The 25,938-nt window shown below is 50.7% G+C and overlaps 1 long non-coding RNA gene across 1 annotated transcript; it reads left to right on the top strand.

The window, feature by feature from the left end:
* Positions 1–826: 826 nt before the first annotated feature.
* Positions 827–21,897, top strand: LOC115657569. The gene is made up of 3 exons (XR_004002002.1): positions 827–837; positions 6,181–6,187; positions 21,828–21,897. It is a non-coding gene; the product is annotated as an uncharacterized LOC115657569 (long non-coding RNA).
* Positions 21,898–25,938: the final 4,041 nt, after the last annotated feature.

Here is a 25,938-nt window from a genome sequence, read left to right as displayed (position 1 = left end):
CGTGAGTCAATTTTAAAGTCAATAGTCTTTCTGTGAATATTCAGTTTCAGTCTCCAGGCAGGCTCCGTGTCATCACAAGGGATAGATTCCCAGAAACAATGCCCCTTGATGGTCTGTCATGGGAGTCAACTCCTTGACTGTTTTGGTGCTGCAAACAGCTGCAAAATGTCCATATTTCATGCATATAGGAAACAGTGTGCCTGTGGCTGGACATGCATCATCTCTTGGGATGTGACTTTTTCCCATACCAAGCAGTAGCCCTGCACAGTTCCCCCTAAAAGCGCTTTTTGGGAAGCAGAACAATGTGCTGTGGTCATCTCCGTACAAGCGCAACACCTGCAGACATGCCAACACCTCAAGGCTGACTGTGAGAAATGCAGCTGGTGGAACTAACAGCACCAGCCCAGATGACTTGATCTTCATCTGTCACTGGGTGGAGACTGTCAACCAGTGCAGCTAGCTCAGTCTCCATACCAGACCAAAGCTGGTACCCAGCTTGTGATGGGCCATGGAGACCTAAGGCGGTCTAGGTGCTGCGAGGGTGTTACTCTACAGGCTTGTCCAGGGGACTTTGACCATAAAGGGAAGATCAGACCCTGGACAAAAATTAACTAGATTGTCAGTTTCAAACAGTGACTTCCTGAGCACAGGCCGAGGCTGACGTCCTGCCCCTGCAGGGAGGCACTGACAACCTCTCTTAGCACAGGATCGGGCACTTCCCACTGGTCTGCAGCCATGAAGGGCTTGCATCCAATGCACAGGATGTAGCCCGAAGCCCTCCCAGCATCTTCAGGCCCTTGAGAGCCCTCCAGGACACTGACCCACACAGAAAGACAGGTCAGTCTGAATGGAAGCACTTGACTGGGCTGAGACAGGGTGTGTTCACCGAGCTCTCCTCAAACTACCCAAGGCGGCGGAGATTGAGGATGTGACATTGGAGGGGACTGAGCTGTGCGGAGGACTCTAGAGCAGAGCATGCCTATGGGCACCACATGCTACGTCTGAAGTCTTGGCAGACTTTGCTGGGCTGTGTCCAGGAGCAGGTAGATGGGAGTTCCTGAGAGAATCCAGAGAAGCGAGTAATAACCAAGTGTTTAGAACAGAGGGAAACTAGACTGGAATTATTTTCTGGTCCTCGTTCCCCACCCAATTTCTGCTCTCCCCGCTCCAGGCATCGGGGGCCCCCAAGGAATCATCTTCCTTCTTCCTCTACCCTGATCTCTTCTCCTCATCCCCAAGCCTAGTAGCGTGTCTGCAGCTATTGATCTTTTGCTCCTTGCCATGATCAACACCATGCCTGATCCTTGCTTACTCTGCGCCCTCATATGGCTACCCATTTTGCTGCACAGAGCATCCAAATCTCACCACTTTCTGCTTCGAGTGCAAGGCACATTTCTTTGGCCTTGCTTTCTAATAGGCCAAAGAACAGAGCAACAGGTATAATTTAACACACACAAAAACCTACCACATGCTTCTCCTTCAGGGGAGAGTATGCGAGAGCAAACACCACATGACAGCTATGTAGTCAAGTCGCACTCCTGGAAGGTGCTCAGATACTCCAGTGATGAATGTGATATAAAAGCCTCTGTAGAGCAGAAGAGTGTAATAAAGAACCAAGGAGGTACTACAGAATGTGGAAGAAAAACAATTGAGGTATCAAGCCTTCAAAAACAGGCGGTGTGATCCTGGCAATTTCCATCTAGCAATACAGCTAACTTCAATCCTTACTAAAATAACAGAGCAAATATTAAGCTCTCGGTCCACACCCCAGATGAGTGACTCCAAGAGTGGAATGATCTATAAAATCATGACTGGTGTAGAGAAAGTAGATAGGGAAGTGTTGTTTACTACTTCGCATAACACAAGAACTAGGGGTCACCAAATTAAATTAATAGGCAGCAGGTTTAAAACAAATAAAAGGAAGTATTTCTTCACACAACGCACAGTCAACCTGTGGAACTCCTTGCCGGAGGATGTTGTGAAGGCCAAGACCATAACAAGGTTCAAAAAAGAACTAGATATATTCATGGAGGATAGGTCCATCAATGGCTATTAACCAGGATGGGCAGGGATGGTGTCCCTAGCCTCTGTTTGCCAGGAGCTGGGAATGAGCGACAGGGGATGGATCACTTGATGATTACCTGTTCTGTTCATTTCCGACAATGGGCAGTGTCAGGTGCCCCAGAGGGAGACAGGATACTGGGCTAGATGGGCCTTTGTTCTGACCCAGTAGGGCCATTCTTATGATCTGCGCTGCCCCACTGAACTCTGGCATTCAGACCCATCTGCCAAAGCCTCCTTGCCTTCACCCCAAACATCTGCCCTGCCTTTGAGAGCTCTTCTACTTGCCTTTATTGCCACATCCTCCTGCTTTCCCTCAGCTGTCTCCTGCCATCCAGCCTGCCATTCTCCTCCACTACATGTGGGGCTGCGAGCCCACAGCCTGCTCATCCACTCACCATTCACAGGCCTTTCAATCCCCTGGCACCACACACACTAGCCCTCCTGCCCCTAGGCACTCCATCATTCCGACCATGATGCTCAACTCTGCTGCTACAGGCAGACCGTAGACCAGGCCTGCACAACTCGCAAAGTGGCGACGGCCATATTACTCCAAAGTAAACAGCTGAGGGCTGAAACCCCTCAGCCCTGCCGAAACAGATCCCCCACCCCATCGCCGCCTGCCCTGCAGAAAAAACCCTCCTTCCCCAGTGCCACCCCACCAAAATAGCTGTGGGCCGAAAAGGAAGGTTGGGGCCGGGGGGAGTGATACTTTAAGAATTTTTCAATTAAAGCAAACAATTATTTTAATTTTTTTTAATGAATCATGGAAAAATGAAAAACACCTGTTCTGTTGAAAGAAAAAACATTTGTACTTTTCATAATTACCTTGCAAATTTAATCAGAGATCCCCCTATGAAATAAGGGAAGGGGAAAGGGGGGCAGTGTGAAGGGATTGGATGTGACTGTCCAACACACCATGACAGGGGCCACAGGGGGCGGGGAGGGAGAAGAGATGGGGGCCAGGGAGGGGGAAGGTCCCTGGACCAGGGAAGGGGGCAGCAGGCAGGGCAGGGTAGGCGCAACACACACACACACACACACTTTCTCTCTCTCTCTCTCCCCCTCCCTCCCCTGGGGATTTCCTGTCTGCCCACAGACAGTTCAACACCACCACCACCCGTCGCAATCACTACGAATGCTGCCCTGGGACCAACCAGCGCAGTAGCTGCCCCGCCTCACCCCAACCAAAGGGGGAGGCTTAGAGGGGGTCCCATCCCAGTTTCCCCCCTCCCCCCAAGCTGCAGCTTGAGCCCAGGCCAGGTGCCCCTCCCCTCGCTCGGCACTTACCAGCTCTGCCTTGTGCTCAGCACTTCCCGCCTCAGCAAGCCCTGTAAGTGACCACCCACTGTACGCCAGGCTGGGGGAGCGGGAGACAGAGATGTGCGGTTCTGGCTGTTAGGGTGGAGTGCGGCACACGCGGGGCTGTGAGAAGGGGCTCCCCCCGGGCAGGGGGCGAACCCAGCAGCCCCACCACGCCGCTTGCCCGCGGGCCGCACAGTAAGCCCACACGGGCCGCAAGTTGTGCAAGCCTGCCATAGACCTTTCCCTGTGGCTACTCAACAGCATGCAGGGATGAGGGGATTAAAGAGGAGAAATCTGTGAGAATCCAAACAACATGATCCCTAAACACCAACTACAGGGCATAAGCCAGGCCAGACAAACTCAACTGCTTTTCTTTGGAACATGGCACTGCAACATTAGTGACTTTGAGAATACACTGGGTACTTGGGCATTAGTAAAGCATCTGAGCCAGCATTCCTTGGAATCTGCATTGAAATAGTTCATTCGGATTGGTTTAGATCTGAGCAGTGTTCCATGCCTGAAACTGCCTGAGGGCTCCAAACAACAGCTGGTACTAATGGCTATGTATCGAGTTTGGGGTAGACTTTTTGGGGGTCAGCTGTTTAGGTTTACTGAAAGGAAGGGTGTTGTAAACCCTATAGAGGCTGGAGAAACAATTCAAAGGTCCCTAGATGGTTGGACATGTAGGCAAGGAATGAAACAAGAAGGAAAAGTTCTTCGAGTGCTTGCTCATATCCATTCCAGTCAGGTGTGCGTGCGCCGCGTGCACGTTCATCGGAAGATTTTTACCCTAGCAACACTCGGTGGGTCGGCTGGGCGCCCCCTGGAGTGGCGCCGTTATGGCACCGGATATATACCCCTGCCGACCCAGCCACCCTTCAGTTCCTTCTTACCGCCCGTGTCGGTAATTGGAACAGTGGAGCGCGGCTTAGCTGACCTCCACTTCCCTAGCTACTCGTAGTTCTCGTGTATATAGTTATATAGTTATAATCCTTTTATATATATATTTATATAGTTATACATTTTTTCTTTACTAGCATAGTTAGTTTAGTAATAGTTAGCGGGGTTCGGGGAGTAGCCCCTTCCCCGCACCTGGTGCCAGAGCCCATGCCCGGCTCACCGGGTTTTAAACCATGCTTGGCCTGCCACAAGCCGATGCCTACAGGAGATCCGCACGACTCCTGTTTGAAGTGCCTCAGGGAATTGCACTTGACAGCTAAGTGCCCCATTTGCAAGGCTTTTAAGCCGAGAACAAAAAGGAGTGGGACTTTCACTTACCCCTCCGCCTTTGGCACCGAGCGATGATCAATCGGTGGGCAGAAGCACCTCCTCAGCACTGGACCCCGCCTGTACTGCCAAGGCCTTTCAGCACCGGCCGTCGCCAGCACTGAAGTCAACTCGGCACCGCTCCCTCTCTCCGAGGTCGAGAAAGCCTACGACTCCTCCTGCCAGTGCCTGACGGCTCCCCGGCACACGCTGTGGTTGAGCTCCCTGCTCCTGCTGCTTCCATGCCACCTGCACCGCAGCCAGAGAGCTCGTCTAAGTCGGATCGCCCGGCACCGACACCTGCCGAGGCACCGACGATGTCGGCACCGTCGATCCCAGTCCCACGAGGGCTGTCGAATCCAGTGCCTGACAGCTCCCCGGCGTGCGCCGTGGTTGAGCTCCCTGCTCCTGCTGCTTCCGTGCCAACTGCACCACAGCCAGAGAGCCTGTCTTAGTCGGCTCGCCTGGCACCGACACCTGCCGAGGCACCGACGATGTCGGCACCGTCGATCCTGGTCCCACGAGGGCCATCAAATCCGGTGCCTGACAGCTCCCCGGTACGCACTGTGGTTGGGCCTACTGTTCCCTCCACGCCAGAGACATTCCCAACGGCGAGGGATCTCATTGCCATGACAGAGTCGATGCTGCCTGACCCCAGCACCGCCGGTGTGGGTAATTCAGTCTCTTGGCAAGCCTCCCTTGATATGACCATCCTCAGTCGGCACAACAGAGCAGCACCATTCATGACCACGGTCCCGCAGACGCTCCAGGTCCCGTCTGCACTCCCGCTCCCGACACCACTTGCAGTCTCGGTGCTGTTCTCCTCCTCGGTACCAGTCGCACTCGCCGCACTGGTCGGTATCCCGTTCACCGACCCACTACTCTTGGCACCGTTCCAGCTCCCGGCACCGCTACAGGCACTGTGACTTCCGTAGCCGCTCCCGACGTCGAGCCTCGAGATCTCAGTCGACCTCCCGGCACTGCTCTGGTCGCTGGTCTGGATCTCGTTCCAGGTACCGGTACGCCTCCCTGTACTGGTCCCCGGTGCCGAGTTGGGCAAGTCAGAGACACTGCCCATGGTTTTTCAGCACCTCCATGGCCATCCAGACACGCATCAGTGTCATCCCATGTGGACAGCTCTTATGTTCAGGACTGCAATTCTGATGTGCCCACCAACAACCTGAGAGCCCATCAGGACCTCCTAAGGAGGGTAGCACTCCATATGGACTTCCAGGTGGAGGAGGTCCTGGAGGTAGAGGACCCGGTAGTGGGCACTCTATCGGCAGTTGCCCCACTAGAGGGGCCCTACCCGTTTAGTCGGACCATCCAGGCGAATGCCGATACTATGTGGCAGTCCCCAGCCTCTATCCCTCCTGTGGCCAGGGGAGTCGAGTGTAAATATATGGTGCCCTCTAAGGGGTACGACTACTTGTATGTACGTCCTCCTCCCTGCTCACTAGTTGTTCAGTCCGTTAAGGAGAGGGAACGGCATGGCCAGCAGGCGCCAGCCCCAAAATTGAAGGAGGCTAGGCGAATGAACCTACTCAGCCGCAAGGTGTACTCTGCAGGGGCCTTACAGTTCTGGGTGGCAAATCAACAAGCCTTAGCCGCTATAATTACAACACCTGGGTGGCAGTAGTTAAGTTTATGAAGCTTCTCCCTCAAGACTCCCACCAAGAGTTCACTGCCCTCTTGGAGGAAGGGAAAAAGGTGGCCAGAGCTTCCCTCCAGGCCTCGTTGGATGCAGCAGACTCAGCAGCCAGGACTCTGGCCTCGGGTGTTGCCATGAGGCGCATCTCATGGCTTCAGGTTTCAAACCTCTGGCTGGAGCTGCAGCATACCATTCAGGACTTACCATTTGATGGTAAAGGCCTCTTCATGGCAAAAACAGCCCCAGGCTGCAAAGCCTGAAGGACAACAGGGTCCTAATGCGCTCTCAGCATGCATACGCCGGCAACCAAATGCAGGCCTTTCCATCCCCAGCCACACCGCTGTACTCTGTGCCTAGCCAGTGACAGGACTTTGGCAGACGGCGCGGCCGAGATGGTCACAGATGACCATCAGGACCCCTAGAGGGCCAAGATCAAGGTCCCTCGCAATCGCCACCGGGACCAATGACGAACTTTTGAAGGTGCGCCCGAGGGCAGCATACCAGTTACAGGCCGGGACCCACTCCTACTTTCTCCTGGCGTGGTCCCAGTTAACTTCAGATCGCTGGGTCCTACGCACGGTGGAGTATGGGTACCACCTCCAATTTGTTCCAACCCTGTCCCCCTTCAGGGACCCCTCTCACGAGCAATTCCTCTTACAAGAGGTGCAGACGCCAATGGACGAAAGGGGCAAGGGGTTTTACTCCGGTTATTCCCTAATCCCCAACTCCAACGGAGGTCTCAGACCTATCCTAGACCTGCGAGGACTCAACCAGTTTATGATAAGGTTGAAGTTCCGCATGGTATCCCTGGGAACCATTATCCCATCCTGGAGATTGGTATGCCGCCCTCGATATGAAGGATGTGTACTTTCACATTGCCATCTTCCCTCCACACAGAGGGAATACTTCCAGTTTACGGTCCTGCTGTTTGGCCTTTCTACAGCCCCACGAGTATTGACCAAGTGTATGGCTGCAGTCGCCGCCTACCTTCGCTGACGTCGGATATGTGTTTTTCCGTATCTGGACGATTGGCTTATCCGAGGAGACTCCGAGACACAAATCACTCAGCATGTGGGCATCGTCAAGGACCTATTCACACGTCTAGGCCTGAAGATTACTATAGAACAATCCACTCTGGTTCCCACGCAGAGGTTAGACTTCCTAGGAGCTATCCTGGACTCCGACCTAGCCAGAGCCTGCTTACCACAGCCGCGGTTTCAGGCGATAGCAACAATCATCCGAGGTCTGCAGACTTTCCCAACGACCTCAGCTCGCTCTTGTCTCGGTCTCCTGGGTCCCATGGCTGCCTGCAAGTTTGTAACCAAACACACCAAGCTCCACCTCCGTCCTCTCCAAGTTTGGCTCAACTCGGCGTACCGCCCAGACAGGGACCCAATGGTCTCGATAGACACCATTCCCTCGAGCACCCAAGGCTCCCTAGAATGATGGCTAACTCCCTCCCTGGTGTGGGAAGGGATGCCCTTCCATCCACCCCAGCCCTCGCTGTCCCTGACAACGGACGCGTCATCTCTCTGCTGGGGTGCTCACCTCGGTCACCTTCGAGCTTAAGGCCTTTGGTCTTCTCAGGAGCTGGCATTCCACATCAGTGTCCAAAAATGAGAGCAGTCCACCTGGCGTACCAGGGGTTCCTGCAGCAGCTGCGAGGCCGTGGTGTCTCAGTGTTTACAGCCAACACAACGGCAATGTGCCACATAAACAACCTGGGAGGGACATGGTCCTCCCCCTTTTGTCAGGAGGCCATCCATTTCTGGGACTTTTGCATAGCCCACTCGATAAATCTGGTAGCGTCCTTCCTCCCAGGCATTCGGAATGCCTTGGCGCTTCGACTCAGCAGGTCTTTCCTATCTCACGAGTGGTCGCTCTGCCCCGATGTGATGCATTCTGTTTTCCAGAAGTGGAGACTTTTCCCCACATAAACCTGTTCGCTTACCGCGAGAGCAGGAAATGCCAAATGTTCTGCTCCTTCCAAGGTCTCTCCCCGGGATCGATCTCGGACGCTTTCCTGATGCCGTGGAAGGGCCAACTCCTTTATGCCTTCCCACCGTTCCCGCTGGTTCATTGTGTCCTGCTCAAACTCCACAGGGGCAGACCGCGCATCATCATGATCACTCCAGCGTGGTCCAGGCAGCACTGATACACCACGTTGCTCGACCTGTCAATAGCCAACCCAATTACCCTGCCACTCCACCCAGACCTCATAACTCAGGACCATGGCAGTCTTCACCACCCAGTCCTGCAGTCTCTTCACCTCACGGTGTGGCTGCTGCGTGACTAAACCGGGGTAGCAGGAAGCCTTCCACCTGGTCAATGTACCTGGCCGAGTGGAAGCGTTTCTCCTACAGGTGCGAAACGCTTGATCTTACTCCTACTGAGGTCTCAATCCCCTCTATTTGGCCTACCTCTGGCCTACAACAGCAGGGCCTAGCGGTGTCATCGCTGAGGGTACACTTGGCAGCCATCTCTACCTTCCACCCAGGCTAAGGTGGTCATTCCGTGTTCTCACACTCTATGGGTTCGAGGTTCCTCAAGGGCTTGGAGCGATTACATCCTCAAGTACGCCGCCCAGCCCCAACCTGGGACCTCAACCTGGTTTTAACCAGACTTATGTCTCCCCCATTCGAGCCGTTAGCAACCTGCTCGCTGCTATACCTGTCTTGGAAGACAGCTTTCCTTGTAGCCATTACATCGGCCAGACGAGTCTCCGAGCTCAGGGCTCTTATGGTGGTTCCGCCGTACACTATGTTTCACAAAGACAAGGTGCAGTTATGACCACACCTGGCTTTCCTCTCGAAGGTGGTTTCGGCCTTTCATGTTACCCACACTCACTGCAATGGGAGCAACAATTGCACTCCCTGGACGTCTGTAGAGCGCTCGCATTTATATTGCGCGGACAGAACCATTTCGTAAAACGCCCCAACTCTCTGTCGCGGTAGCAGACTGAAGGAAAGGCCTACCTGTTTCCTCTCAGAGGATCTCATCTTGGGTGATGGCGTGCATCCGCACTTGTTATGATTTGGCTCATATTTCCCCAAGCCACATCACCGCGCATTCTACCAGGCTTCATCTGCTGCCTTGCTGGCTCATGTACCTACCCACGAGATCTCTCGCGCAGCTCCATGGTCCTCAGTCCACACCTTTGCTTCGCATTATGCTCTGGTTCAACAGTCAAGAGATGCTGCAGCCTCTGGCTCAGCAGTTTTACATTCTGCCACATTTCACTCCAACCCCACCGCCTACGTAAGGCTTGAGAATCACCTGACTGGAATGGATATGAGCAAGCACTCGAAGAAGAAAAGAAGGTTACTCATGTTTGTAACTGTTGTTCTTCGAGATGTGTTGCTCATATCCATTCCAAACCCACGCTCCTTCCCCTCTGTCGGAGTAGCCGGCAAGAAGGAACTGAAGGGTGGCTGAGTCGGCAGGGGTATATATCCGGCGCCATAGCGGCGCTACTCCAGGGGGCGCCCAGCCGACCCACCGAGTGTTGCTAGGGTAAAAATCTTCCGATGAACGTGCATGTGGCACGCGCACACCTGACTGGAGTGTATATGAGCAACACATCTCGAAGAACAACAGTTACAAAGGTGAGTAGCCGTCTTTTGTCAATTCAGTGAGCATGGGATTCTTAGCCAGCAGCACTATCCAAAACAGCCGACTGTAAGGATAATGTTGTGGGGGGAGAGGTCTTTAAATTATAGTTGTGGGGGGAGGGAGATTATAAAAGCAAGGGCTAATTTCATCCCTGATGTAATTTTGATGACCTGGGTGGAATGACACCCAGGATGAACCTAGCCCATGGTGCGATGGGCATGCCATGCGAGCCATCTGTACGCAGGCATCACACCAGAGTGTAGAAAGGGAGCAGGCCACCTCCATGTGGTGCACCATAGTGAGGTGTTTCTTAAAATGCTATTGGGCACCTATCTGCACAGCAAAATGGAGATAATGCTGAGGACACCACAATACTGAAAGGAGCTGATAGGGATAATTCAGGATGAGAGAACTAAATCTGTATCCCTGTGCCTTGGTCACGATGGAGAATGAAGAGGGCATGCGGCACTCACCTAACACGATGCGTGAACCGCAAGGAGAGAGGGGAGTTGTTTAGGGTGATCCTTCAGTCTGTAATTTCTGCTGTGCCACAGGAACTGTATCATAATTCAGTGGAAATTTCTTCCTCATCCTGCCCCCATGGTGGGCTGTGAGAGAGAGGGCTGGGTGCAGCCCATTCTCCCCAGAACAAAGTTTGAGACTATTCTTCTTGTGAACAGCCTGCTGAGTGAACCAGAGACAAGTGCCACAGAGCAGTGCACACTAGGAATAAACTAAACACTCAGAAGACCAGCTTGATCCTTGGTGCAGAGAGCTTTTGTAATATAACCAGAGCAGGGTAGGAACCAACTTTCCTGTCCCCAAATATTTTTTGAGAATTTCAAGTATTCTCCTGTACCTTTTCGGAGGATGAAAAGTCAAAATCTTGAATCTGTTTCTGAATTGGAAAACTGACAGTTCAGATTGTTTCAAGTGACCTGTTTTGAAAATTTAGAAATATTTTGTTTCAATTTTGACCTTTTTTCCTTCTTCTTTTAAACCTTTTGGGTGAATTAGCTTAAATTTAGGAAAAGTCATTTCCAGTTGGAAAACTGGAATTGTCCATTTGTCGAAATATTTCAAATTTGACAATTTCAAAACTTCCCCCCTTTCCCCTCCCCCCCACCCTGAGTTGGGAGAACCATCAAATCCAAGCCAATTTTGTGAGCGGTTCTGGATTCAGTGAATCAGCATTTTTCAACAGAAAGACTTTTTGTCCAAAAATTCTCAACCACCTCTAGCTATAATCAAGGCAAAGTCCATACATGGCTGTTTTACCCAACATGGGAATGGTCTGTCAGGGCATGGTTGTGCTGCAATAAAAGACCCTCAGCACAGCCACAGCTGGCCTGGGTCAGCTGACTCAGGCTCTCAGGGCTCCGAGACTGAACATCGACACTGCAATTTTATTGCCCCACAACCCGAGGCCCCCAAGCTCAAGGTAGCTGACTGGGACATGAGCTTTATACTGCACCATAGACGTGCTCTCACTGAACACGCGCTGAATGTCAAGAGGTAAAGTCGATGGGAATTAGCACACGCTTAAAGTTAAGCATATTGCAAAACTCGCCTGTGGCTTGGGATCTCAGGGCACTTACTTGGTCCCGACCCACTGCAGTTTAGGATGCACTAGGCTAGACCCAGCCAGGGAAGGGCTGGTAGATATGGGTTCAAGCAAAGCTGGGTGTCATTCCTTTTCAAGAGAGGAAAGAAAGGAGGTTTGACAGCATGGCTATAGCTCTGGGTGGTTGATCATACACCTCATATGAAAGGCTGAGTCAGCTCTTCTGTCCTTTTGCCTGATGTTTGGGGAAAACTCGGACCATTGGGAGAAGGCAGTCTGCATTAAATAGGAAGAAGTTGGAGACCTAGGCTGAGATATCCAGAGGGGCCCAAGGAACCCAGTTCCCACTGAAAGTCATTCCCATTAGGCCAGCCCTTTCAATTCTAGCCAATTCTCCGGAGTTCTAGGGCAATCCAGCCACCTAAGGATTCTCCATGACTTACAGCTGTGTTTGCCCCCTTCCTGACTCCAAGTGCAGCTAGGCTGGTTGGGAGAATCTAGTCCATAACACACATTTCAGAGCATGCAGCTCTGAGTATGGCGGGACCCTTTTAAACAATGGGTTTTAAGCATTTGCTAAGATACAATTGCATGCACAGAGTAATAGGAAAGTGTTCATGGAAAAAAAACACTGTAAATATCTAATGCAACTTGATACAGGGGATTTTTGCTAAGCAACTCTCTGAGCAAGTGGAAAATAGCATCAGATTTTCCAAACATGCAGGCAAAAGGCTTTGTGAGCAGAGGAGAACGCTGATCAGCCCATCTTCGCTCCATTGCATCTGTGTGCTCTGCTAGACAGCGTGTAAATACATTTCCCGTTGATTTAAACAATGGCATTTGTAAATTAGCAGCAGGTGAACACATATTGTACTGATGCTGAAATAAAAATGATAATTACCATGAAACATTAACAATATTTGTTCTCCAAACCCCCTTCCAGATGGTATAATTTGTCAGAACCCTGCTTGCTCCTCTGGAAGTATTGAAAAAGAAAACACTAGCTCTTTAACTGTAAAAGCTATTGGCAGGGGGAAAGGCCTTCTCTGTTTAATTCATATGGTGAAAAACCATGAGGTCATTGGGATTTATATAAGCAGATTTGGCACCTTTTCCTGCGAATTATCGTTGTACAGTGTGACTACAATCAAAAAAGTGCCTGTATAAAAATAGCACCTTTTTAATTCAACAGACCTTCTTCCTGAACAAATTCAGATTCTGATCTGCTCCAATTCCTGGAAAAAGAAGAGTTTTTACTCCAGTTCTCCCAGCACAGCTCTGGGAGAGCAAGCTAGAAACTCTTTTGGCTCATGCAGTAACCCAGTTCCAGCTGCAGAATTTTGATGGCTAGCTGTGATTCAGGAGCCCAGCTCGATTGCTCAGATCTGAGGGGCAGCAGGAAGGCAAAACATCTTTTATTTGTGAACTGAGCCCATGTGCTCTGAGTGCCACCATGACCCAGTAAACACAGAGACCCCCCACCCATGCTATTTGGGGAAGAGAGCCCAGTAGGGAAAAGTGCCTCCATTTCTTAGTGCCTGGGCATCTCAGCCTGTTTTATAGGCTTAAGGCAGACTGCAGGTGTATCGTGGGCACAGTGCTGCAGGGGGGCGAATTCGCAGCCGGTATAAATAGCTGCAGTTCCATTGGCATAAATGGCGGTTCATCCGCTTATACCAGCTGGGGAGCTAGAAGGGAAATTCTGGGGAGGAGGAAAGCAGCAAAAGAGCAGAGCTAGTGCCTGCTTTTGGTGTGTCTGGAAAGCCGGCCTGAGAGCGTCCAGCCCAGGAAAGGTGTCCAGACTGAGCCCTGCTTCTTAGTTGCCTTTGCCTCTATGCACTCCTGGGAGAGCCAGTAGTGTGGGGCTCACCAAGGCCACTCTGCTGCCATTGGAAGGGTCCTGCAGTTCAGCACTCCCTGGGGCCAGTTCCCCAGAGCCCAGAGGTGCCACCGCACACTCACACAGCAGTCTCTTTGCAGGCATACAGGGCAGGCTCCCAGACGTGGCCTCAGTGCATTGGGCTGGAGGCTCCTGGGAAATTCCCTTCTCCATTTCTCCTCTCCCCCAAAATGCATTTCTAGCCCTCCACTTGCCACCTGGCTACAATTCCCTGCCCACTGCTTGTCTCTCTGCTTCCTGCCTCTTCTTCTATCCATTTGGACTTCGGAGATGGAAGGGATTTCCCATGGAAAACAGCCAGCCCTTTCTCCTGCCTCCTGAGTCACTGTGCATGGAGAGAGATAAGCCACTTTTGACTCTGTCCTGGTCAGGTCAGGGCAGCGCTCATGGAGTGACCTTTGGCTAGGTTGCCAAGGTGTTACAAAACCTGCTGCGTGCCCTGGCCAGCTGCCTATGACCCCCACAGCTCTGCAGCATGGCATGCCAACCTCCAAAGCCATCCTCTGCATGGCATCTCGGGGCCGGAAATCCTTCAGCCAAGCCAATGGTATTTGAAGACACTTCTCTTTCCCAATTCAGTGCTCTGTGTGCATTTCAGAAAGTTAGGCGTAAGAAACGGTGCTCTCTGCTTAGCAAGGCTGCTCCCTGGTGCCCTGGGGTGTGGCACAGCAGTTATTGGTGGTGTGGCGAACAGACATTGTATCCTGCCCAGCACTGAACAGTCACCTAGGCAGGAAGGGATGGCTTTGCGGGGCATCCCTTTGTCTAATGGTAAGGGCTCCTCTGTCCCCATGGGAGTTACCTGCTGGGGTAGTAACCACACCATGCAAGTTGCACGTTGCAACAGCAAAAAAGCCAGCACTTGAGATGATTGAACCCTCAGATTTCCTTTTGTGCATAAACCTGCACGTTGTCCTGACTCCACAGGCTCCAGAACTGAATTGAGTGCCAGTAGCATCAAACTAGCACTGCTTTTAGGGGCTCTTGATGCTGTCAACCAAGACTCGGGTGTGTAAACAGAACACGTAGCCCCCAGCTGTGCTGTGTGGCTACCCCCACATGGTCCCCCGTTCCTGGGAATCTGTTGAGCTCCCTTTTTCCTCCCCACCCAGCCCCCGTCCTCCCACGTGTGTGTTGGTGTGGTGCCCTGCATAGAATTGTAATGTAGCATGTGTTTATATGTGAATCCTGATTTATGTGGTTTTCCAGCAAATAAATGGACACAATGAAGCCGTGGCTGGGCCTGGAATATGTCAGGTTGCGTTTACAATTATTGCCTATAGACTTCCCCTGAGCACCACTCTGGAGGTTGACATGTCAGCGGGTTAGTAACCAAGAGCAGTCAGATGTTGGCTTTTTCCCTTTCCAAACCCATCAGCACCCTCTCCGCTAGCAAAGGCGGTGCCGGTGGTTCAGCACTGCCGAAGCTGCATTGATGGTAGCACAGCCCGCCTGGCATGGTGGCCAGGTCTGAGCCCCATCTCCAGTAGCTCTTATGCCATGGCAGGCCTGGAGACAGCTACAGAGAAGCTGAAAAATAGGCACCAGGCATGTTCTGTTCGACACATTCAAAAAGCAAGCAAAAGGGTGAAAAGTAAGAGAACAAAACTGGGAATGGTGAGTTGGTCCTTTAACCCCTGGGAGCTTTTTTCTCATTCAGCCCTTGCAAGCTGATAGCATTTCTGATATCAATAATTCTTCCCAGCTGCCTGCTGCAGACACAGAGCTTGGTCACTTGGTCCTTTCAGCCCCAACCATTGGGCAATGTGTCAGTCTACAAGCCCGGAGCACTTTGCCCGGGAAAGGATGCGAAACTCACTTGTCTGCAAATGGAAGCCGCAGCTTCCATTGCTAGTGGCAGCTCATCCACTATAGAAGCTGCGAGACTCCATGGGGCCAAAACCAGCTCTGCCCCTCGTGGAGCTGAAGCTTCTCCTACTCAGATCCTCCACTGTTAGTTAGCGCCAGGGCTCGCAGGGTCACGGCTTCCACGTTGTGATAGCATCCCTGGTAGCAGAACTGGAGCTATGACATCCATTGAAATAATGGGAGTGAGGCTGACCCCCAAGCTACCCAGCAGAAAAGAACTTCATCACCTTGCTTCATCATTACAAATGATTTTCTTCAATGCAGCTGATGCGTTAGTGTCTGAGGAGGTTCCCTTGCTGGGAAGCGAGAAGGGGCTGTAACTAGCTGCTTGAGGCCAGGAGGAGACAAAACAGTTACACAATGGGAACCATTTCAAATGAGAGTCATTTTACATTACCCAGAGTTCAAAATCAGTTTGCAGGGTTTCCTTCGGGCTTTGCCAAGATGCTCCCCTCTGCCTCCCTTGTGCTTTGGTTTAGAAAAGCAGGTTGGGCTAAAATGCACCCCGCAGCCTCCAGGATGCTACAATAGGGCTTTGCAATGGAAGCTGCCTCTGATGAGGCTACAGTGTCTCCATAACTGAGTGAGCTTTGGCGAGTCCCCCACATCCCTGCACCAGAGGGATTTTCCAGAACTTAACCAATGGTTGGTCCAGCGTGTGGGGCTGGGAGATGCTGGGGGCAGGTTGGGTTTCCCAAAGCCCCTGGAGCACAGCCTGATTCACCAGGCACCCAACGGTTTTACACTGGGACAGCTCCACTCATGTGAGGCTGCATCTTAGCCGGATTCTCCACAGCCTTTTACAATGTTGGGTGCGAGGGGACTCTAGGGACAAGGCGCTTCCCCTACGTTTAAACCATCAGACTTCTCAGGGCCGGTGCCTTGCAATGATTTGCATTTAAGGAACTGAACCCTGCACTAATCAACGCTTCCTATTTTAAAACGATCAATGTCTTGTTTCTAGGGAACAAACAAAGAAGCAGCAGCAGGCGGGAACTTGTGTGTTGCCAAAGACAAGCTGAGCTCTCAATGTGAAGCGTGTATTGGGCTAAATTTAGACCCATTGATTTTTTTTTGAGGGGGTTCTAAATTTAGCCAAACTAGTCCTCCCTTCCCCCATAAGGCTGAACATGCAGAGATTTCCGTTCTCACGCAGGCACTGGGAAGCATCTTGCAGTCTACTCCAGCAATCGTTCTCCTTAGAGCCACACATCGACTAGCCCTGTATGTAGATCTCCCTACTGCCATGCGGAAGAGAGTCGACCAATAGCGCCGTGCATTAGCTACTGGCCATGCCTCTATTGACCCCAGGTTTGGGGACAGGCCCTGCAGATTTCGCTGTGGGGGCAGGGTACTGATTTCCTTCCCCAGAGCCCTTCCCAGAGGTGTTACTGTCAGGGGGCAGTCAGAGCGCTACACCCCCTTTTCACTGCTGCCCATGTAGCAGCAGCACTGCTTTGGCCACCCAACAAACTCCCTGCAAACAGCATCCAGGGAGGGAACATTTCTCAGCCTGAAACAGGGAGCAAAGGGTCCAGTGTCTTTCAGAAAGACTGGAAGGCAGGAAAGGGTTGTACATTGCTTGGCTTGGCCTCTTGTGCAGGGGTGTAGCCACGGCTGAGCCTGGATAGGCCCCGGCTCTCCGAGGTGTAGCCAGTTAGCACCCAGGCAGAGCTGGAGGGGCAGTGCCTGGGGGTTTTGGATTCTGACAGTTAGCCTGGTGCTGCATTGTCCACACTTCTCATTGTAGCCCCCAGCGCCAGTCTGGCATTGCCCAGCCATCATAAGTTGGGGCCCACACACATTTCCACTCCTAGTGATGCCACTGCTCCTGAGGATACCTGTACAGAACTCAGCTTCAGAACCAACCAACACCACAAGCCAGAGTGAGACCACAGAAGAGCCCCATGGCTGGGCTTGCTGCGAAGGGTAACTCAGATCAGGGCACTGGAAAGAGGAGCGATCAGAGCAGGGCCAGGTGAGGAGCAAGGCCAGAGTGCATTCAACAGTCATGGAGGGGCAGTATCTCACTGCGGCCATGCACTCTGCCCTATGGTGGATTCCTGCTGTCATCTGGGCAGCCAGGGTGCCTCCTACACCCACTGTTTGGGGGGTGCTTTCAAAGAACAATCCATGCTAGGAGGGGCTGAAAAACAGCTCTCTTACAGCATGGGGTTTCCCCCAGATGCTGCATTTGTGTGCACATGTGCGAGAACATGTCTGCATGCTTGTGCCTACGTGTGTGTGTGCCTGCATGTGTGCGTGCCTGCATGTGCATTCACATGAATTTGCATGTGTGCATGCACGCAGGGGGTACACAAGAGGAGTGCAGTTCCCACCCTGAACCAGTTGCAATGTTTTGAAGCGAGTGCTGCAGGGACCTGCCCCATTCTTGACACTAGCAAAACAGCCCCAGGCCTTGTCCCTTAGATGCTTGGGCCAGCGGAGGGGCCAAGGAAGGTTCACTGAAGGAGGCTGAGGACAGAGAAGGTGGGCCAGGGCCAGAGGCCTGGGAGCCAGAAAGAACAGAGCAGAGGGCAGGTGGCAAGGGCTTGCTGCCTGGCCAGTGTGAGTAGGTCGCCAGGCTATATGGGACCAAGTGCCCAGCTGGATGCCTGCCCTCAGGAGAGGGAGGGGCACAGCAATGGAGGGGGACTGCTGAGCTGGGGGACCTGCTCGTCCAAGAGCTGGGATCTGGCCATGGGAGGTTTCCTAGACTTTAAGGCTGGAAGGTCCAGTGATGGTCAGGAGCCGCGAGTGGCTCTTTAATGTGTCTTCTGTGGCTCTTTACAGCACATGGTAGCAGAACAGTGTGTGATTTAATTAGTAACTGATCTATGTGATTAACCAATCAGGATGCTTTTACTGTGTTACTAACCAACTGTAGTTGATAAAATACTAATATTTTGTCAGTCGTTTTGCTGAAAGAATTAACGCAGTATTTCCCATGTCATACTCTGACAATGAATTCACACTCCTATGACTGTTTTGCGTGATGAAGATCACTAATTTGGCTCCTGAACCCCTGAGGTCTGTGTATCCCTGGCCTAGTCTGACCTCCTGCATATCACTGCAAGCCACTGAAACTCACCCAGTTCCCCCTGTACTGAGCCCAGCCACTTGTGTTTGGCTAAAGCCTCTTCCAGAAAGGCCTCCTGATGGGAAGACATCAAGCAATGGAGAATGTATCACTTCCCTTGCTTCCAGTGATGAATCACTGTCACCGGTAAATATTCATTCCCTATTTCGAATATAAGTTTGTCTAGCTTCAGCCTCCAGCCACTGGTTTTTGTTCTACCTTTTTCCATGAGATTAAAGAAGACTGCAGTATGCAGTCGTTTCTCCCTCTGAAGGTGCCAAGACACTCTTATAAAGTCACCTTTCCCTTTCCTTTTTGACAAACTAAGCAGCTAGAGCGCTGGGAGTCTCTCATTGGAACTCCTTGGATCCCTTGTGTAGTTCTCGGCTGCACTCTTCTCCAGCATCCATCTCTCTGTTGCTCTGCACAGAGGGAAAAATCATCTCCCACTCCCTTGTTCAAACAGCCAAGGAGCGCCGAAAGCCTTTTTGCCCCAGCATCACACTGGGAGCCCACATTAAGCTGTGTGTCCACTCTCATTCCTAGATCCTTTTCAGCGTCCCTGCTCGTCAGGATACAGCCCCCCATTTGATACCTTTGGCCTGCGTTCCTTGGTCCCAGCTGTGTAACTTTGCACGGGCTGCATTTAAACACATTTTGTTTGAATGGGCCCAGCTTGCCAAGTCATCCAGATCTCCCTTTGTGACTGCCCCGAGCTCCACCAACCTTTCCATCGCCCACAAGTTGCATCAGCAGTGATTTGACGTTTATATAACCCTTCTGCCAGGGGAGGGGGGGGGCGGTCAGCAGGAGCCGGAACAGGGTCCAATAGCTCTTAAAATTACAAACCAAAACCAGCTCAAGTCCAAAAACCAGTCACCACCCCCGGGGCACCTCAAAAAGCAGAACTTCCCCAAGTGCAACAAAAGAAAACTTTTCTTACGGGGAGAGGGAACTCAGGATTGACTTGGAAAACACAGCAACAATGACCCACAGTATCGTTGGCAAACGCCCTTTTCCTCAGTTTCCCACCTTGCAGCATGAAAGTCCAATCGATGAATGTCCCTTTAACACCCCACTCACCATTTGTTGTCCAAAATCAGCAAAGTCCCAGCATCCAGGAGCACAGTCAGGAGGGTCTTGGGGAAGGGTGCATGGGTGGACGTTATGGCTCTGCCACTGTTGCTTTGCTATCATTGCCTCTGATGCTTCTCATCTGTGCTGCTGTTAGTTGCTCCCACTGCACCCTCTACTGCGCTGCTTCATGCTGGGTCCAGTCCTGCCCCACAGCATCACAACTACGTAGCTAGTAGTAATCACAGCTCTGGGATCCACTGGGCATGGGGCACATTTGATGCTGCCTTTAGCCACAGTGCCATGTTTTGGGGTTCCACCACCTTAGCCAGACTGGTCAGTTCATAGGATAGTCAGGAACCTTGTTGTTGTTGTTTGTTGTTGCTGCTGCTGCTGCATCCCCTTTCATTGCAACGCTGCCTCCACAACCAGGCCAAGGGCCAGCCCCGAGACCAGCTTGTCCATGATTACAGCTCTAATGAGCACTGAGGGAAGACAAGGACGCTCAGCTGGCTCATCAGTTCTATCTTCAAACACTGGAGAGAAAGGGTCACATGGCATCAAGGACTCTTGAACAGCAGCCTCAGCACCAGGTAGGAATAGCTGTCCTCACACTCTCTTTCACTCAGATGTGGCTCACTATCCCCATACTTGGGCATACAAAGTACAGTTCTACTGCCTTTCAGTCGTACAAGAGGGATAACAATATTTAATTACCTCCACATCCAAGACTTAAAGTGAATTTTAAACCAAAACAGGCAAATTGATCACCTTGATAAAGCAGGTGTGTTGTCAACCTTGGCAAAGTAGGTGTGTCTATGCAAATAAGGTCTGCTCCTGACCTCTCTTCCTCCAGTTCATTAATAGCTGGTAAGAGAGAACTCATTCAGACCACAGGCTTACATCTGCTTCCAGATCAGTGAAGAAAATATTGAATAGTGCTGAGCCTAGTACCAATCCCATCAAAACTCCACTAGAAATATCCCCACTGAGAACTCCTTTTTGAGATCTGTCAGGAAGCCAGAGCTTAATCCATTTCACAGGTGTTTTATTGACATTGTGTAGTGCTAGTTTTTAATCAGAATGTCGTGAACTATTAAGTCAAACACCCTGAAAAAGTCCAAGTATATTTCATCTGCACAATTACCTTTATCAACCAAATTTATAATCTCATTGAAAAGTGAAATTGGGTTTGTATAACTAGACTTATTTTCCATAAAACCATGTTGGCTGGCATTAATTATAGTCTTATGCTTTAATTCTATATTAATTGACTCTTGTATCAGCTTTTCTGTTATTTTGCCCAGGCCTGATGTCAGGCTAACTGGTACCTGTCATAAACAGATAGTAAAGGGTTAACAAGTCCAGTAAACCTGGCTAACACCTGACCAGAGGACCAATCAGGAGACAAGCTACTTTCAAATCTCAATGGAGGGAAGTCTTTGTTTTGTGCTGGTTTTTTTTGTTCTCTGTTCTCTCGGGGATCTAAGAGGAACCAGACAGGTATACAGACTCTCCAATCTTCTGTTCAGTTTAGTAAGTACCAGTTAGAAAGGCAGTTTAGTCTTTTTGTTTGTTTGTTTTCTTTATTTGCAAATGTGTATTTGCTGGAAGGATTGTATCTCTGTTGCAACTTGTATTTGTGCTGGGGGGAGGATTCTCCCTGCTGTCTATAAGCTGAAAGACCCTGTAACATTTTCCATCTTGATTTTACAGAGATAACATTTACTTTTTTCTTTCTTTTATTAAAAGCTTTTCTTTTTAAGAACCTGATTGATTTTTTCGGTTATCTTGTGTAAGACCCAAGGGGAGTGAATCTGCACTCACCAGGGAATTGGTGGGAGAAAGGAGAGAAGGGGGGAGGAAAAGCCTGATTTCTCTCTGTGTTAAGATTACTATGTCTCTCTCTCAGGAAGAGTCTAGGAGGGGGAGAGAAGAGGAATTTCCTCTCTGTTTTAAGATTCAAGGAGTTGAATCACAGGGATCTCTCAGTGTTACCCAGGGAGGGGAAAATCTGGGAGGAAGAAAGGAGGGGGGAATGGTTTATTTCCCTTTGTTGTGAGACCCAAGGGATTTTGGTCTTGGGGTCCCCAGGGAAGGGTTTGGGGGGCCAGAAAGTGCCCCAAAACACTATATTTTTGGGTGATGGCAGCTCTATCATTTCTAAGCTAGTAATTAAGCTTAGGGGAATTCATGCTGGTACCCTATCTTTTGGACGCTAAGGTTCAGAGTGGGGGTTCATACCATGACATGGTGTGCAGCGTGTGGGAAAAATAGAATCCATAAGCCAGTAGGATTTTTTTTTCTCTTTTCTTTCTGCTAGCTGTTTGTAAGCAGGAGAGAGAGGGGGTTTTAAAAGCAAAGCTGAAAGCAGGCTAGAGGAGATTATTTTTAAAAGCAAAAGTCTGCAAGTTTTTTTTCTCTCTTCCTTCTGAGTACTCTGAAGGCAGAAGCGTTAGGTTTAACGAGGGTCTTATCTTAAACAAAGGGATCCAGCTGTGAGTCAGCAAACACCAACAAAACACATTTGCAAATGAAAGTGTTTTTTTTTAACTCGTGGGGCAAAGGCTAGTTAAAAAGTGTTTAAAAAAACCTCTGTTGCTAAGCAACCCTAAGGAGGCAGCAGAAAAGCAGCATTTCAGGCAGTAAACAGCAGAGGGCGCACCCAGCACAAGAAAGCCGGAAAAATGAGTTCTAAGGAACGGGCAAAACTGGATGCAAAGGAACAAATCAAAGACACAGACCACAAGCGAGACATGGAAAGAAAACAGAAAGAAATAGAAATAAGAGAAAAAGAGGTGAAGCTAAGAGAAAGAGAAGAAAAAACCAAAGAGGTGGCCCACGAAAGAGAACAAGAAGCCAAAGATGCGGCCCACAAATGAGAGATGGAAAAACAACAAAAAGAGAGGGAAGAGAGGGAAAAAGAGAGGGAAGAGAGGGAAAAAGAGAGAAAGCATGAACTAGAATTAGCACAGGCTAGGCAGCAGGATCCAGCCAACCCTAACAACCCTTCTCCAGTTATGGTTCCACATCCCAAGAAATTTCCCACCTACAAGGCAGGTGATGACACTGAGGCCTTCTTAGAAAATTTTGAAAGAGCCTGCCTTGGGTACAGCATCTCTGAAGACCAGTACATGATAGTGCTGAGGCCACAGCTCAGTGGACCCTTAGCAGAGGTGGCAGCTGAAATGCCTAGGGAAACCATGAACAATTATAACCTTTTTCAAACCAAGGCCAGAATCAGAATGGGGATAACACCTGAGCATGCCCGTCGGCGGTACAGAGCCCTAACGTGAAAACCAGATGTGTCATTTCCTCGACACGCCCACCACATTGGAAAGAATTGGGATGCCTGGATATCAGGAACAAAGATTAAAACTCTAGAAGAGCTGTCCCTCCTGATGCAGATGGAACAGTTTTTAGAGGGTGTTCCTGAGGAAATAGAAAGGTACATCCTAGATGGGAAGCCCAAAACTGTAACCGAGGCGGGGGAGATTTGAGCCAAATGGGTGGAAGTAACAGAGAAGAAAAAAACTACTAACAAGGGGAGCGAATATCACAGGGGACAAACAGAAAGAAAATAAACCCTATCAACGAGGGCAAACCAAGACCCCACCTACAACCCAAGGAAAGCCCCAGACTCCCTATTATCCCACCTCACCAATCTCCAGTAAGCCACCTCGGTCCAGTGACCAGTCAGCTGGACGATGCTTTAAATGTAATGAACTGGGACATATGAAGGCCAACTGCCCCAAGAACCCCAACCGAATGCATTCATTACACCACCATCACACCAAAGATCCCCAGGCCCATATGCCTCCCAAGTACCCTCGAAGCGAAGGGAAATTTTGAGAGTGGGCGGAAAGAAGGTTATCGCATGGAGAGACACAGGGGCACAAGTGTCCGCTATCCACCAATCCTTAGTGGACCCCAAATTCATCAACCCAAAGGCCCAAGTGACAATTTACCCCTTCATGTCACAAGCTGTAGACTTGCCTACAGCTGAACTGCCTGTCCAGTACAAAGGCTGGTCAGGAATGTGGACTTTTGCAGTCTATGACAATTATTCCATCTCCATGCTACTGGGGGAAGACTTGGCCAACCAGGTAAAGCGGGCCAAGAGGGTGGGAATGGTTACACGCAGCCAAGCCAGGCAAGCTTCCAAACCCATCCCTATTCCTGAACCGTCCAGAAAGGCCCTGTCTGTGTTACGAGAGACCCAGACAGAGGTAGTGAACCCGGATCCCCTGCCCAACGACTGCAACAGCCACAGTGCTTCCAGTCCCAGACCAGGAACTGGAAAAGCAACCAGCACCAGAACCGATGCCAGCACTGACGCCAGCGCTTGCAAAACCATCTTCAACCCCAGTGCCAGAGGGTGCCAGCGAGCCTAAACTGGCAGAAGCAGCAGACAACTACACCCAAGAGGCTCAGCCAGAGCCTGAAATACCACCTGGTGCACCAGCGGAGAGCAGTTCACCGTCAACAGAAACAACCCCATCACCTACATCACTTCCAGAGGGACCAAGCCCAAGTCCACAGTCTAAGGAGGAACTGGTGTCTCCAGCCTCCAGGAAACAGTTCCAGACTGAGCAGGAAGCAGATGACAGCCTTCAGAAATCTTGGGGGGTTGGCACGAAGCACCCCAACGCCTCTCAGCTCTTCTAACCGATCCCGGTTTGTTGTAGAACAAGGACTTTTATACAAGGAGACTCTTTCTGGTGGACACCAGGAAGACTGGCATCCGCAAAACAGTTGGTGGTTCCAACTAAGTACCGAAGGAAGCTCTTAAGCTTAGCCCATGATCATCCCAGTGGTCATGCTGGGGTGAACAGGACCAAAGACAGGTTGGGGAAGTCCTTACACTGGGAGGGGATGGGCAAGGACATTGCCAAGTGTGTCCAGTCTTGTCAGGTGTGCCAAACAGTGGGAAAGCCCCAAGACCAGGTCAAGGCCCCTCTCCAGCCACTCCCCATAATTGAAGTCCCATTTCAGTGAGTAGCTGTGGATATTCTGGGTCCTTTCCCAAAAAAGACCCCCAGAGGAAAGCAGTACATACTGACTTTCGTGGACTTTGCAACCCAATGGCCGGAAGCAGTAGCTCTAGGCAACACCAGGGCTAACACTGTGTGCCGGGCCCTAACAGACATTTTTGCCAGGGTAGGTTGGCCCTCTGACATCCTTACAGATTCAGGATCTAATTTCCTGGCAGGAACCATGAAAGATCTGTGGCAAACTTGGAAGCATCGTGGGAAGGGACATTCACAGTCCAAGAGCGCCTGGGAGCTATTAACTACCTCATAGCATTTCCCAGTTCCTCCTTAAAGCCCAGAGTGTACCATGTTAATTCTCTCAAGCCCTTTTATTCCAGAGACTTACAGGTTTGTTAGTTTACAGCCCAGGGAGGAGATGACGCTGAGTGGCCTGAAGGTGTCTACTACGAAGGAAAAAGTGACCATGGTGTGGAGGGGTGAACCTCTCCACATCCTTGGAACTTCTGCAGCAGCAACAGATCAAAGAGCTGTGCACTAGCTTCGCCCCACTGTTCTCAGCCACTCCAGGACGGACTGAACGGGCATACCACTCCATTGACACAGGTAATGCTCACCCAATTAGAACCCCACCCTACCGGGTGTCTCCTCATGCCCAAACTGCTATAGAATGGGAAATCCAAAACATGCTACAGATGGGTATACTCCGCTCATCTACCAGTTCATAGGCATCTCCAGTGGTTCTGGTATCCAAACCAGATGGGGAAATACGCTTCTGCATGGACTAGCGTAAGCTAAATGCGGTAACTCGTCCAGACAACTATCCAATGCCATGCACCGATGAGCTATTGGAGAAGTTGGGATGTGCCCAGTTCATATCTACAATAGACTTAACCAAAGGGTACTGGCAAATACCGCTAGATAAACCTGCCAAAGAGAGGTCAGAATTCATCACCCATGCGGAGGTGTATGAATTTAATGTGCTTCTTTTCAGGCTGCGAAATGCACCCGCCACCTTCCAAAGGCTGGTAGATGGTCTACTAGCAGGATTGGGAGAATATGCAGTTTCCTACCTCGATGATGTGGCCATTTTTTCTGACTCCTGGCCCGAACACCTAGAACACCTAAAAAAAGTCTTTGAGTGCATCAGGCAGGCAGGACTAACTGTTAAGGCCAAAAAGTGTCAAATAGGCCAAAACAGAGTGACTTACCTGGGGCACCAGGTGGGTCGAGGAACCATAAACCCCCTACAGGCCAAGGTGGATGCTATCCAAAAGTGGCCTGTCCCAAAGTCAAAGAAACAGGTCCTATCCTTCTTAGGCTTGGCTGGGTATTACAGGCAATTTGTACCACACTACAGCCAAATTGCTGCCCCACTGACCGACCTGACCAAAAAGACCCAGCCGAATAGAGTTAAGTGGACTAATGAGTGTCAGAAGGCCTTTACCCAGTTTAAGGTGACGCTCCTGTCTGACCCTGTACTAAGGGCCCCGGACTTTGACAAACCATTCCTAGTAACCACCGACGCATCTGAACGTGGTGTGGGAGCAGTTCTCATGCAGGAAG

This window comes from Gopherus evgoodei, chromosome 9 (genome assembly GCF_007399415.2).
Source record: "Gopherus evgoodei ecotype Sinaloan lineage chromosome 9, rGopEvg1_v1.p, whole genome shotgun sequence".
NCBI lineage: Eukaryota > Metazoa > Chordata > Testudines > Testudinidae > Gopherus > Gopherus evgoodei.
This window is presented reverse-complemented; position numbering and strand designations above follow the sequence as displayed.